Source organism: Gossypium hirsutum, chromosome A13, assembly GCF_007990345.1.
Source record: "Gossypium hirsutum isolate 1008001.06 chromosome A13, Gossypium_hirsutum_v2.1, whole genome shotgun sequence".
NCBI classification, from domain to species: domain Eukaryota; kingdom Viridiplantae; phylum Streptophyta; class Magnoliopsida; order Malvales; family Malvaceae; genus Gossypium; species Gossypium hirsutum.
In genome coordinates this window covers 17678586-17692851 of record NC_053436.1, presented here as the reverse complement: position 1 = coordinate 17692851, position 14266 = coordinate 17678586, and the positions used below count along the sequence as shown (strand labels likewise).

The following is a 14266-nucleotide window of genomic DNA, read 5'->3' as shown; positions in this document are numbered from 1 at the left end:
CTCCCAGTTAAGGATAAGATTCATCTCTTCGCATCTATTCAGTACCTTAGCCAAATTACTCAAACAAATATCATAAGTGTTACCAAAAATAGAAAAATCATCCATGAAAACCTCAACAAAATTTTCAACCATATCAGTGAATATTGTCATCATGCATCGTTGAAAGGTTGCAGGTGCATTGCATAAACCAAAACGCATTCACCTAAAAGCAAACACATCGTACGAACAAGTAAAGGTTGTTTATGCTGATCTTCCGAGGCTATAACTATTTGGTTATATCCCGAATAACCATCTAAAAAATAATAGAATTCATTACCTACCAGTCGATCTAACATCTGATCCATAAAAAGTAATGGAAAATGGCCCTTCCGACAATCATAATTATGTAGTCAACACAATTTCTCCAACCAGTAATAGTTCTTGTTGGGATCAATTCGTTACGCTCATTCTCAACAATCGTAATTCCACCTTTATTAGGCACACACTACACTGGACTTACCCACAAACTATCTGAAATAGGATAGATGATTCATGTATCTAACTATTTGATAGCTTCTTTTCTCACAACTTCCTTCATAATAGGATTGAGCCTCCTTTGCCCATCAATTCGAGCTTTTTCACCTTCCTCCAGAATAATTTTGTGCATACAAAATGAAGGGCTTATACCTCGAATATCAGTTATGGTCCAACCAATTGCTTTCTTAAATTTCTTTAGAATAATAATTAGTTGCTCCCCTTGATCTTTTGTCAATTCCACTGAAATAATCACAGGCAAAGTGGAACAATCACCTAAATAAACATATTTCAAATGGGAAGAAAGTACCTTTAGTTTGAGTGTATGTGGTTTTTCGATTGAAAATTTGGGTTGTACAAATTCTCTGAATTCCAACTCTAACGATTCAAACCATGTGGATTGAATAAAATTTCTCGGATTGGCTTCCACTCGAACCATGTTTTCTTCACTTTCTTCATCCTCCAAAGGATCAAACCCTAAGGCTTTCTCCAATGGATCTTATTCATAATTGCTTTCCATAAAAATCAAGGTTTCTAACTCTTCCATAACTAAACACTCTTCTGTTGAATCAAAAAATTTCATCGCTTTAAGAATTTTAAAAGTTACCTAATCATCTTGAACTCGTATGGTGAGTTCGCCTTTCTGTACATCAATTAACGTTCTTCCCATGGCTAGGAAAGGTCTCTCAAGGATAATTAGCACTTCCTTATCTGCTTCAAAATCTAAAATAATGAAATCATCAGGAAAAATAAATTTATCGACTCTTACCAAAACATCCTCAATCTTTCTTTCGGGGTATGCTAAAGATCGATCCGCTAGTTGGAGCGTCACAGCTGTAGGTCTTACTTCTCCTATCCCTAACATCTTGAAAATAGACTTAGGCATCAAGTTGATACTTGCTCCTAAATCACACAAAGCTTTACCACAGTAAGATTCACCAATGTTATAGGGTATTGTAAAGCTTCTTGGATCCTTTAATTTCAGTGGCAGCTTGTTTTGTAGGAACGCACTGCACTCATTTGTCAAGGTGACAGTCTACTACTCACTCAGTTGTTTCTTCTTGGATAGTACATCCTTCATAAACTTCATGTAATTCAGCATTTGTTCTAAAGCCTCCACCAATGGAATATTTATGTATAATTGCTTCAAAACATCAAAAAACTTCTTGAATTGCACCTCATGTTTCTACTTGTGTTACTACAATCTTTGCAAATATGGAGGTGATGGAACTTTTGGTTGAACCGGACAACTCTTCTTAATATGTAAATCTGCATCCAAAGAAGATGTTAAAGTATCTAAATTCACTAAGTTAGGATTTACCTTGTCAGTTTTTGCAGTTTCTGATTCTTTTGGTGTAGGAATTTCAACAACTGGTTGACTTTCCTCCTTTTCTACAGGCTCATCTTCAACATCAATCAATTGGGGTTTTATAATTTTACCACTTCGCAATGCCATTGCCTTGATATGTTCTTTACCCAAGTTCCTTGGATTATCAGTATTACTCGATAATGTTCCTTGCTGTCTATTACAAAACTCCGTAGCTAACTGACCCATTTGGTTTTCTAAATTTTTCAGTGTTGCTGCTTGGCTCTGGATCAAAGTGTTATTTTTTTCCATGAACGCTTTCAACAAGTTCTCCAAACTGTTTGATGCCTCAACTTGAGGTGGTTTTGAAGCTTACTGATTAAACCCTTGAGATTGGTTGGGTCTATACTGCATAAAGTTGTTGTTTGGTCCATTTCAGTATTACTCGATATGTTCCTTGCTGTCTATTACAAAACTCCGTAGCTAACTGACCCATTTGGTTTTCTAAATTTTTCAGTGTTGCTGCTTGGCTCTGGATCAAAGTGTTATTTTTTTCCATGAACGCTTTCAACAAGTTCTCCAAACTGTTTGTTGCCTCAACTTGAGGTGGTTTTGAAGCTTACTGATTAAACCCTTGAGATTGGTTGGGTCTATACTGCATAAAGTTGTTGTTTGGTCCATTTCCTTGGTTGCTCCAAGAAAATTTGGGATGATTACGCCATGAAGGATTATAGAAGTTGGACAAGGGTCCTTGTCCACTCCTATTTTGATGTTGGTTTCTCACTAGTACACTGACTCGGGATTCAATGGGCAATTCTCAAAAACATGGCCTTCCCTACAGTATACACAGGAAACTACTTCAAATGGACTTGGTGGTTAAGCTACAAAATTATTAACACTATTACCGGTAAACCGCTTCAACATAGAGGAAATAGATGATACATGAGCTGATAACGAAGTGAGAGCATCAACTTCATGAACTCCAGTTATACATCTTCCTGAAGTTGTTCGATTTGTTGGCCATTGGTAGTTATTACTTGCAATCCTCTCGATGATCTCATAAGCCTCATTATAAGCCTTAGATAAAATTGCACCATTCGTAGAAGCATCTACCATCAATCTTGTATGTGCATTGAGACCATTATAGAATGTCTCCAATTGGATACAATGAGAAATCCCATGATGAGGACACTTACAAAGTAACTCCTTGGATTGCTCCCAAGCCTCATACAAAGACTCGTCATCCAATTGTTGGAAAGTTGTGATCTCGTTCCTCAACTTAGCGTTTTTGCTAGGCGGGAAATACTTTACAAAAAACTTCTCTGCTAATTCTTGCCATGTAGATATGGAACTTGGTAGCAATGAATTAAGCCATGCTCGTGTTCGATCTCGCAACGAGTATGGAAACAACTTCAACCTTAGTGCATCTTCAGTCACACTGGCTATCTTGAATGAATCACCCACCTCCATACACAATCGAAGGTGGAGATGTGGATCTTCCATGGGCATACCACTAAATTGGCCCACTGTTTGTAGCGTTTGAAACATCACTGGTTTCAATTTGAATTGTGTTGCCTCAATATTTGGCCTTCTAATCCCTGGATTTAACTTATTGAAAAGTGGCACAGCATATTGTCTGATGCATCGATCCCTATCATTGGCAATGAGGATGGGATTTCATACATGTTCGGCTTCATTACCTTGGTCTTGATTCTGATTTCCAAGGTCTATCTCGTTCTGTCTTTGAGCTGTTCGTTCACGTCTTCTTTGTCTGAAAGTTCGCTCAATTTCAGGGTCTACTGGGAGTAAATCGATAATTCGATCTATGCTCATAAACACCTGAGAAGAAAATCACAAAATTGAAAAGAATAAGTTAGTAATGTTGGAAATAACCAAATTGAAAATAAATAATTTCAAAAAAATAACTATGGCAATAGTTGACAATCTCCGGCAACGGCGCCAAAAACTTGTAAAAACTTGAGTTTGTGCAAGTTTACACTATCGTTATCAAGTAATAAGTAAGTATCGAGTTATCATCTCCACAGGGATTGTATTTGTGCTAAGTCAATTAATTTATAAAATTATATTAACAATTTGATAAATAAAAACAATATAGTTGAGAAGTGATGATTAAAATATATTAAACTAAATGCAATGATCCCTGATGTGATTTATCCTAACATGCAACTATAGGAATGAAATAGATTTTAGCAGAATTAACACAATAAGCCACAATTATAACATAAATCAGCTAGGATAATTACTTTAATTAAACTCAAATTATTATCAACATGCTTAAAAATATTTGGAAAAACATTCCATGGCAACTCGATCTTTTAAGAGTTTGGAAACCACATTAGGTCCTTTCAGAATCCTTTACTTAGTAAATACAAAGTTTACTAATCCTTATTTACTAAGGGTTTCTTAGTATTCCTGCAAGGTAACAGGGACATATTAGGTTTGAATCAGTATAATCACACAAATCTAAAAACTATGCAGATAATAGAACCTGGTTAGGGTTATTCTGTAACCTACAATTTAATCAGGTTAGGATCCAAAATTAAGCATGCACATTTCAATTATGTGTCCATTAACTGTCATTTGGTTAGGACCGCTCAGCTAATTCAAGTGCATTTCAATCATATGAGCGAAATACAGACTTGATTTTAATTGAAAACATGATTGATTGAGGCACAAACATTATAAGCATGAATCAAATAAATATTATTCAATCAAAATAATCATCCTAGCTTAAATAAAATTAAGCTATCATTGTTGTAAACAAGAACAGTGAACACATAGCAAACATTCTTGAATTAAATTAAAGAAAATAAAGATTAAACCCAATTCAAAGTGGCTATCACCCAAGACTCTAACTGACGAGGGCTCCTTCATTCCTTCGCTTTGCTCCTTTGCTGATGGCTCTCTGAGGTGGCCAACCAAGGGCTCTTTAAGAGGCTAATTTTCTAAATATCTTTATGCAAAGATGGTGATAGACGTGAGGGCTAAAAGAGTTGAGAGAGGAGAGAATGATGAATGAGTGAGGGATGATTGAGGGATGACGGATGATTAGAAAAGTAAAAAATGGGGTCTTATTTATAGGTGAGGCAAGGGAGTTAGTTTGCTAAAAATAGGAGTGTCCATCTTTTGCAAATTCATCCAAGGGTGGTCGGCCATGATTTGTGGAAATGTGGCTGATTTTTGCTTGATTTAAGTGCCACAACATCATAAAGATTAGGACTCGGTCAACTGCAAATCTTCGGGTAAAACTCTGATTTCTTCAACTCTTCAAGGACCTTGTGTAATAAAACCAAAATTTGATTTATGAACATCCACATGCAGCCGAATTCTGGGTTGACTTGGTCCTCCATTTGGATGGTTTTGTAATCAACATAAAGCTCTTAAACCTGTCCAGCAATAGTAGATAATTTAGAAGACCAAGGAATGTAATTAAACCACTTTAATTAATCAATTTACTTAATTAATTAAAACCCAATTTATTAATGAAACATATTAAAATAAATTATTAAATATAACTTTATATTTTATTATTTAATTTCATCATGCATGGCCCACTTTATAGCTTGAAAATATAATATGCTCAAATTAATATAAAAGAAGCCATTTTCTGCATGAAAACTATATAATAAAGCATAAAATCACATTTTAATAATTTCCATGTCCCAATTTCATATTTTCTATATTTCATTAATTCATTAAGCAATTACTTGGTTTTAACAACAAATTTAAGTAAAAAGGTGATGAATTATATAGGAAAAAATCCTATATATTTTTTAGTTTACAGCTTCACTTCCTCGGCGATCTTCGCCTTATCAACTAGTGCAGCAAAGTCCCACTCCCTCTGTGGAGCTATCAGAACCCTTAGATTATCCCTGAGGCCATCTTCGAGGCGAACACATCACTTGTACTCAGTTGCCACTGTACCTCATGCAGAGCGGCTCTGTCTTAAAAATTTGGCCTTATACTCGACCACCGATTTATCTCCCTGAGTCAAATTTAGGAACTCTTTCCTACATGCATCCACATAACTGGCCCCCATATATTTCCCTTGGAAGGCAGTCTTAAAGAACTCCCAGGTCAGTCGATTGGGCTGAATGCCCTCCTTAACAGTGAACCACTACTGATATGCCTCATCACGTAGCACAATACAGCACCTTCTAATTTATGCTCGGGAGTGCAGTCCAGATTGTCCATAATCCTATCTCTAGCCTCTATCTAGTACTCAGCGGCATTAGGGGAAACTCTAGCAATACCCCTAAAAAGCTCAGCTCTGTTAGACCAGAGTCGTTCTGTAATTGACCCGCAGCCTCCAGCTCTAGTATTGGGCCCAACAACCCTCTCTAAATTCTGCAACATGGCCTGGGACAATGCGTCGTCCTCAGCTGCTCGATCATGGGACCCAGTCTAGTCACAAGTGAAGCCGATGTCTCGCCAGTATCCAAATTAAGCAGATTGCTAGATGATGAAGACCCTACTCGAGCACTTCTACGGCCTCTACCACGACCTCTTGTACCCCGTCCGCGAGTACCTCTGGTGCTCATTGTCTAATTGCGTTTTATCTGTATTAATAATTTTATGTATCAGTTTACAGTTCCAGTGTTTATTAATAGATATTTTATCAAAACAGTATCAGAAGTGTAGTTTGTTTCGTTCATTGCAATATCAATTAATGTTTATTAGTTTTACTACAGTCTCAGTATACACTACTTTAAGTGTTTTGAGTACAGTCTATCTATAGTAGTCTCAGTACATATTATCTATAGTATTTTCAGTTTTTAAACAGATAACAGTTCAGAGGACTTACAGGATCGGCACCGAAGACTCAGTGTACCATACATTTGGTAAAAATATTTCAAAACTGGAAAATAGTTCTTAGAAAATCAAATCTTAAAACCCAAACTAAAAGCCAAATTTTCCAGCCTGGCTCTGATACCACTAAATGTAACACCCCAAACCCAACCTGAATGTTATGGTCGAATCTGGTGATGTCACATGGTAGTGTGTTTGAAAACTGTAACTTGTGTTAAAAACTCGTAACTCTGCTTAAAACATTTTCCGTTTAGAACTCGTCATTATCTTTTATTAATTCCAAAGTCAAGGTTTTTACTCAGTTGTTAGTTTTCAAAATATTATACGGTGCGGAAACTTTTTAAAACAGTTTGTGTCCTTGTAGGTATTTTGCTGAAACATATGCATTTCTTAAAAAAAAAACCTATGTATTACCTACCTCTAGCAGATATAAAAATAAAGAAGTATAAAATCCAAATTTAAAGAAAAAATCCATAGAGGCCATTATTACATTAAAATACCCCAAATAAAACTTTAAAAAATCTACTTAAGTACGAAAACAGTGTAAAAAAGGGGCGTGTGGCCATCGCTGAGTCCTCCGCCACTCCGATCTGCCAAAGTTTGGGGATTACCTGTACAAATAAATCAAAAGGGTGTGTTTACAAAAACTCAGTGTGTAATCCCCACACCAGCAATTAGTCAGTATGCAAATATTAATAGTCTGGGCCTAAGTCCTTTTTAGAAGCAATACCAGTTTGGGCTTTAGCCCATTTCAAAACATAACCAGTCATGCAGTAGGGCATTTGCCCATCACAATATCAGTAATCAGTGAGGCCTTGGCCCATTGTAGTAATAGCAAACAGTACGATTATGCAGTCACAAATCCTACCCAACCAACCTCTACATACCATCTCCGTCCAACCCTACACTCTATTTGGGGATATAATCAACCCACTCATCCCTACACTCTAAAAAGTACCGAATGTGGCACTAGACAGTAGTTTACAGCTAAGCTGCGAGTAGGCTTGAGGCCTTTTCAATGCACTTCATCCGAACAATATCAACCCCCAACCCAATGTAATGCAATATACAATTATGACATGCTATCACATAATATCAAGTATAGAATCAGTGCATACAATATCAAATTAGTGGGGCATCATCATGCTTAATAACATGCATAATTTTATCAATCATACAATCATTTTAGTTAATTAAACAGTGGAAATGGGCCCACAAGCCAATGTTGTCTGCCCGTGTGGGCCCACATGGCCCAAAATGGCCTTGGTCGTGTGGATACATGGCCTAGCCCAACAATTCCACACACTCGTGTGGGCCCACATGGCCAAGTTCGATTCGGCCCATGTGCCGCATACGGCCTACCTTGTCGATCACACGCCTGTATTCCGTCACACAGCCTACCACACCTTTCAGCTTTTCGCTGATTTCCATCTACAGTGTTATGGTTACACACTTTTATGGTTCCGCAACAAAAACACTTCCGAGACCAGTAGTACCTTGAAATTGAACATTTTAACTTAATCGTTACACTTAACTCATGATTAGCACAACAACATAAAGCCGAATATACTTCCAACTTAATCGCACGATACCTACCTTAAAACCCTGAACGAATAAACTAAAACTCCACTGAAGAGGGATCTCGTTCCAATGATTCCTTGCTATCAAGACGATAGTAACCTCCAATCAGTCACTTTTAATCGATAATTTATCAAAATTCAGCGAGGTATACCAACTATAATCATAAAAATCCCTTACCTTCGGTCGATAAACTATACACTTAAATTGTCGAAGACCACTGTTCAGCCTCTCAATTAACACCTAAAACCAGCTGAACCCCTCTTAATCAAATCAAGAAAATAGTTAAGAAAAAGAAGAAAAAATGCCCAAATTACCGAATGGGCAGAACTACATTGTGCAATCAAAGTGGATTGAAAACAGAATTGAAGAAGAGAAAGGGGTGGAAAAATAGAAATAACAATAAGGAGAAGACGAAAAATTCGGCAGTAAGAATGATGGAAAGGAGGAAACGTCAGAATACCCTAAAGAAAAATCGATATTTTGAGAATAGAACAAAAGAAAAGAAAAAGTTTTCAGGAAGTTACACAATCTGATTACAATTCCTAAAATCTCTCCCCCTTTATCCCTAAATTTGTTCCCACACTCCCCTACTACAACTCAAACACCACCAAAACCATCCACCACCTCCCACACATCTCAAACGCTCAGTATTTTACCATATTTCAAACTCTTTCACGATACAAGTACAAAAAAAATCCCCCTTACACGTACAGGAATTTGAACTCAAGACTCCCAGTACACTGACACTCCTCTTAACCACTATACCAATAGGCCCATTCTGACATATTTTTACCAACTCTTAACTATAAGCCTCCCACACAAAAGCAAGGCTTTATTCAATTAAAACAAAAAAATTAGCTCAAGACAAGGCTTGAACCCAAGACTTCTTAGACACTCCTAGAACACATAACCACCTAAGCAAATACACTGTTGTGTCACAAACACACATAAATAAATATATAAGAGAGATTTTTTTGGGGGGTTTTACAATTACTTCCCTAAGAGCTCAGGTATCATCTTTAACGAATATGATTAAAACATTAAAAAGACCAATTGCAGTACAAGAAATGAAAGTATTTGAGTTAGCATGTGTTTATTGTGGAGAAGATCATGTTTTTTTATGAATGTTTATCGAATCCAACCTCAGTTTATTATATGGGGGAATTTTAGTCTCAACAACAACCTATATTCTAAAATATATAATCCGAGGTGGAAACATCCCAATTTCAGTTGGAGTAGTCAAGGGGTGGGAAATTCTAGTAATACTATTCGACAGAATGTTGCAAGTGCACCATCTGGATATAATTAACCCTTGCCATGGCAAAATGCTCAGAAAAATTCAACTTCGAGTTCTTCACCTATGGAAGATCTGATAAACCGTAAATTATACATATTTTTACCCCATGTTTAATGCATTTTATGGAAGATTTCTCATTAGAATTAGTGAATTCGATGCTTCTAATGCTTTAATTTCATATTTTATACTTAGGAGGGTATAGAAGAGTGAAAGGAACAAGAAACGGGCCAAAAACGGAGAAAATGGGCCAAAGTACGAAATCAACACGGCCTGGACCTCCTCACGCGGGTAGACCACACGGCCGTGTCAATTTGGCAGGCTCAAACACAGCCTGAAGTAATCAAACACGGGCATGTCCCTGCCAAGCCTAAGTTGAGTCCAATTCGGAAAAAGCCAATTTTGAGGGTTTTTAGGTATTCCAAAGCCTATAAATATGCACTAGAGGAGAAGAAAAGGAGAGACGGAGAAGAGGGGTAAGGAATTACCCTACGGAAGCTGATTGATCTATCTCAGAAACTGGATTCACCATCAAGACTGAAGATCTCTCCTCAATTTCCCTTTAGGAGTTTTGGGTTTTCTTTATGTTTTGTATTTTTTATTCTTCTGAGATGTTTTCTTATTTAGTTATGAACTAAATCCCCTAAATACCTAAGAGGAATGAAACCTAAGACGAATCTTGTTATTACTTTCTGAATCGTATGATAAATATTTAACTTGTTCTTAATTATGTGTTCTTAATTCTTATTTTGATATCCCAGGATACTAATTCAAGACACGCTCCTATTTAGAGGAGGAATAAACCCTGTCTAAAAGTACATTTACCGTAATTAAGCGGAGTTGATTGCGAGCCTAGAAATAGGGTGACAAGATTTTGTCAGATTAGGGTGAAACCTAATAAAGGGAGCCATAGATCGAGTTAATGCAACCCTAGAGTGTTAATTAGAGAAAAGTCTCGGTTATTCAATCTAGGGATTAGACGTTATTAGTCTTGAATAGGGATAATTACATAACTTAGGGATCTCTACGGAGCAAGTTGAATGAATAAATCATCCGATTTAGAGCCAGAATAACAAGTCTAGGTGGATTTTTCCTTAGGTATTGTCTCAAGTCAATCGATTTTCCCAAAAGCAATTCCCCAATTCTTTTTTCTGTGCGTTCTTAGTTTAAATAATTTGTTAATTAAAACAAACCCCTTTTATTCTTAGGCTAGATAATAAAAAGATAGTTATTACTAGTACTTTTGGTTCCGTTGGGTACGATATCCCGGTCTTGCCGTTACTATACTATTTTTCGATAGGTGCGCTTGCCTTTTCGTCGTGATAATAGTTAGTCTAGGGCTGATCTTCATTATAAATATTTATTACTTGTTACAAATCACGCGATCAAGTTTTTGGCGCCGTTGCTGGGGAACTGAAATATTAGGAGCACTAAATTTTTATTACAACCATTTATTTTTCTTGCAATTTTATTTTATTTTATTATTTATTAATTTACTCTTTTTCTCTCTTGGCAGGTTTTTATAGTTTACGACTAGAAGAAACCCATCAGGACCACTACTTTTTGATGAAGAAATCAATCGTACAGTTCGAAAAAATCAAAGAGAATACTCAAACCCCAACCGAAGAGATGGCCAAAAATCCAAGCGATCAGCTGCCTCCTGCAATTGTAGCTAATCCAAATCCTGCTCCACGTACTATGTATGACTATGCTAAACCTTCTTTAATAGGAACTGAGTCTAGTATAGTTAGACCTGCTATTGCTGCAAATAATTTCGAGCTAAAACCTAACACAATTCAGATGACACAGCAGTTTGTTCAGTTTGATGGTTTGCAGGATGAGGATCCCAACACGCACTTGGCAAATTTTCTTGAATTTTGCGATACATTCAAAATCAATGGCGTTTCTGATGATGCCATTCGTCTTCGTTTATTTCCTTTTCCACTGAGAAACAAAGCTAAACAGTGGTTGAACTCGTTACCACGAGGGTCTATCAATACTTGGGAACAAATGACCGAGAAAATTTTACTAAAATATTTTCTACAGGCTAAAACAGCTAAATTGCATAATGATATCTCTTCTTTTGTGTAGATGGATTTAGAAACACTTTACGATGCATGGGAGAGATAGAAGGACTTACTGAGATGGTGCCCTCACCATGGGTTACCGCTTTGGCTACAAGTTCAAACGTTCTATAATGGTGTGAATTCCTCGACAAGACAAATGATTGACGCAGCTGCTGGTGGAACCATCAACAATAAAACACCAGAAGATGCCTATGAATTTATAGAGGAGATGTCACTAAATAACTATCAGTGGAAAGTTATGAGGACAAAGCCAACGAAAACAATCAGCGTTTATAACGTCGACTCAGTTATTATGTTTTCAAATCAGGTAGAACTTCTCAATAAAAAGATTGATAGTTTTTTGGTTCTACGCAGGTACATCCAGTAATGAGGTGTGACTCAAGCGGAGGAAGTGTGCATACAGAATACCAATCCTTCAATCCCACAACCGAAGAGGAACAAGTCAACTATATGGGTAACAATAACTTTAGATCTCAAAATAACCCATACAGTAATACTTATAATGCAGGTTGAAGGAACCACCCAAATTTTCCTGGGGTGGTCAAGGGAATCAAAAGCCACAAAATCCTCAAGGATTTCAACAGCCACCTTATCAACAAGAGAAGAAACCAAACCTTGAAGAGATGCCTTCTAAATTCATCTCGGTGTTAGAAACCCGTTTCCAAAATACCGAGACAGCACTTAAGAATCAACAAGCATCGATCCAAGGACTCGAAACTTAGATAAGCCAGCTGTCTAAACTAATCTCGGAAAGACCATCAAAAAATTTATTTAGTAATACCAAATCTAGAGAGCATGTCAAAGCAGTTACACTAAAGAGTGGGAAAGTGTTAGCGGAATATGAAAAAAAGTTAGCACAAGAAGCCGTGGAAAGCGAAAGGAGGGAAGAAAAACTTGAAAATAGTGATAAACTAGTACCGGATGAATATTCACCACTGGTTTCATATCCAGCAAAATTAAAAAGAGATCGCATTGATGCACAATTCGATAAGTTTCTTGAACTTTTTAAGCAATTACATATCAACTTACCTTTTGTTGAAGCTATTTTGTAGATGCCTACATACGTAAAATTTTTAAAAGAGCTTTTAACAAATAAAAGGAAGTTTGAGGACTTATCTACAGTAGAACTCAACGAGGAGTGCTCTGCCATACTCCAAAATAAGCTTCCAACAAAACTAAAAGATCCAGGAAGTTTTACTATCCCTCGCTTAATTGGTAATTTGAATATTGAAAAAGCACTAGCCGATTTAGGCGCTAGTATTAATTTGACGCCCTATAAAATGTTCAAACAGCTTGGTCTTGGGGAACCTAAACCCACTAGGATGAGTATTCAATTAGCCGATAGATCTGTTAAATATCCCAAGGGTATTATAGAAGACGTACTTGTAAAATTAGGTAAATTTATATTCCCTGTTGATTTTGTTGTGCTTGACATGGATGAAGATGTGGAAGTACCCTTAATTTTAGGGCGCCCATTCCTAGCCACTGCTAGAGCCGTGATTGACGTGGGTGATGGTAAATTGGTACTTAGAGTAGGTGACGAGGAAATGATCTTTAAAATTTATGATGTGATGAGATTCTCTAGAGAACAAGATGATTCATGTTATTTCATTGACTCTATTGATCATATTACTCAAGACTCTTTTCAGGAAATTGTACAAGAGGAGACGAGAGAACCATGTCCAGCTTAAGACGAGGAGATAGGTGAGAAACCTAATAACCATCTGCCAATGCAAGTAGAATACGAGGGTATTAAGATCAACGATGAACTTAAGCAAAAACCTTCGATTGAGGAGCCTCCCAAACTGGAACTTAAACAATTACCAAACCATTTAGAATATGCATTCCTTGAAAATAATTCTACATTACCAGTTATTATTGCTTCTAATTTGCAACCCAAGGAGAAAGAGGAATTAATCCAAGTATTAAAAGAACATAAGAAGGCCATAGCATGGAAAATTTCTGACATTAAAGGAATCGGTCCTTCTTTTTGCACCCACAAAATTTTAATGGAAGATGAATACAAACCATGTGTGCAAGCTCAAAGACATCTGAACCTTAACATGAAGGAAGTTGTAAAAGCCGAGGTAATTAAACTTCTACATGCTGGAATTATTTATCCTATTTCTGACAGTTCTTCGGTAAGTCCAGTGCAGGTTGTCCCCAAGAAAGGAGGCATGACGGTTGTAACCAACGAGAAGAATGAGCTAATCCCAACAAGAACAGTTATAGGATGGAGAGTTTGCATAGACTACAGGAAACTAAATGACACCAAAAGAAAAGATCACTTTCCCTTGCCATTCATTGACCAAATGTTAGAAAGATTATCCGGACACATGTATTACTGCTTCCTAGACGGACTCTCTGGTTACTTCCAAATCCCAATAGCTCCTGAAGATCAAGAAAATACGACATTCACATGCCCATATGGTACGTTCGCTTATCGTAGAATGCCTTTTGGATTATGTAATGCCCCTGCTACTTTTCAGCGCTGCATGAAAGCTATATTCGACGAACTCGTGGAAGATATCATGGAAGTCTTCATGGATGATTTTTCGGTATTCGGTAACTCTTTCCATCTCCGCCTTAAAAATTTAAAATGAGTTTTAATAAGATGTGAAGAAACAAACCTTGTGCTTAACTAGGAGAAATGCC

General features: G+C 36.8%; 2 non-coding genes across 2 annotated transcripts; one reads left to right on the top strand and one right to left on the bottom strand.

Moving 5' to 3' along the window:
• Positions 1–2993: 2993 nt before the first annotated feature.
• LOC121213196 (small nucleolar RNA R71) lies at positions 2994–3100 on the top strand. Its single transcript, XR_005908567.1, has one exon. It is a non-coding gene; the product is annotated as a small nucleolar RNA R71 (small nucleolar RNA).
• Positions 3101–11583: 8483 nt separating this feature from the next.
• On the bottom strand, positions 11584–11689 carry LOC121213362 (small nucleolar RNA R71). Its single transcript, XR_005908744.1, has one exon. It is a non-coding gene; the product is annotated as a small nucleolar RNA R71 (small nucleolar RNA).
• Between the last annotated feature and the right edge of the window lie 2577 nt (positions 11690–14266).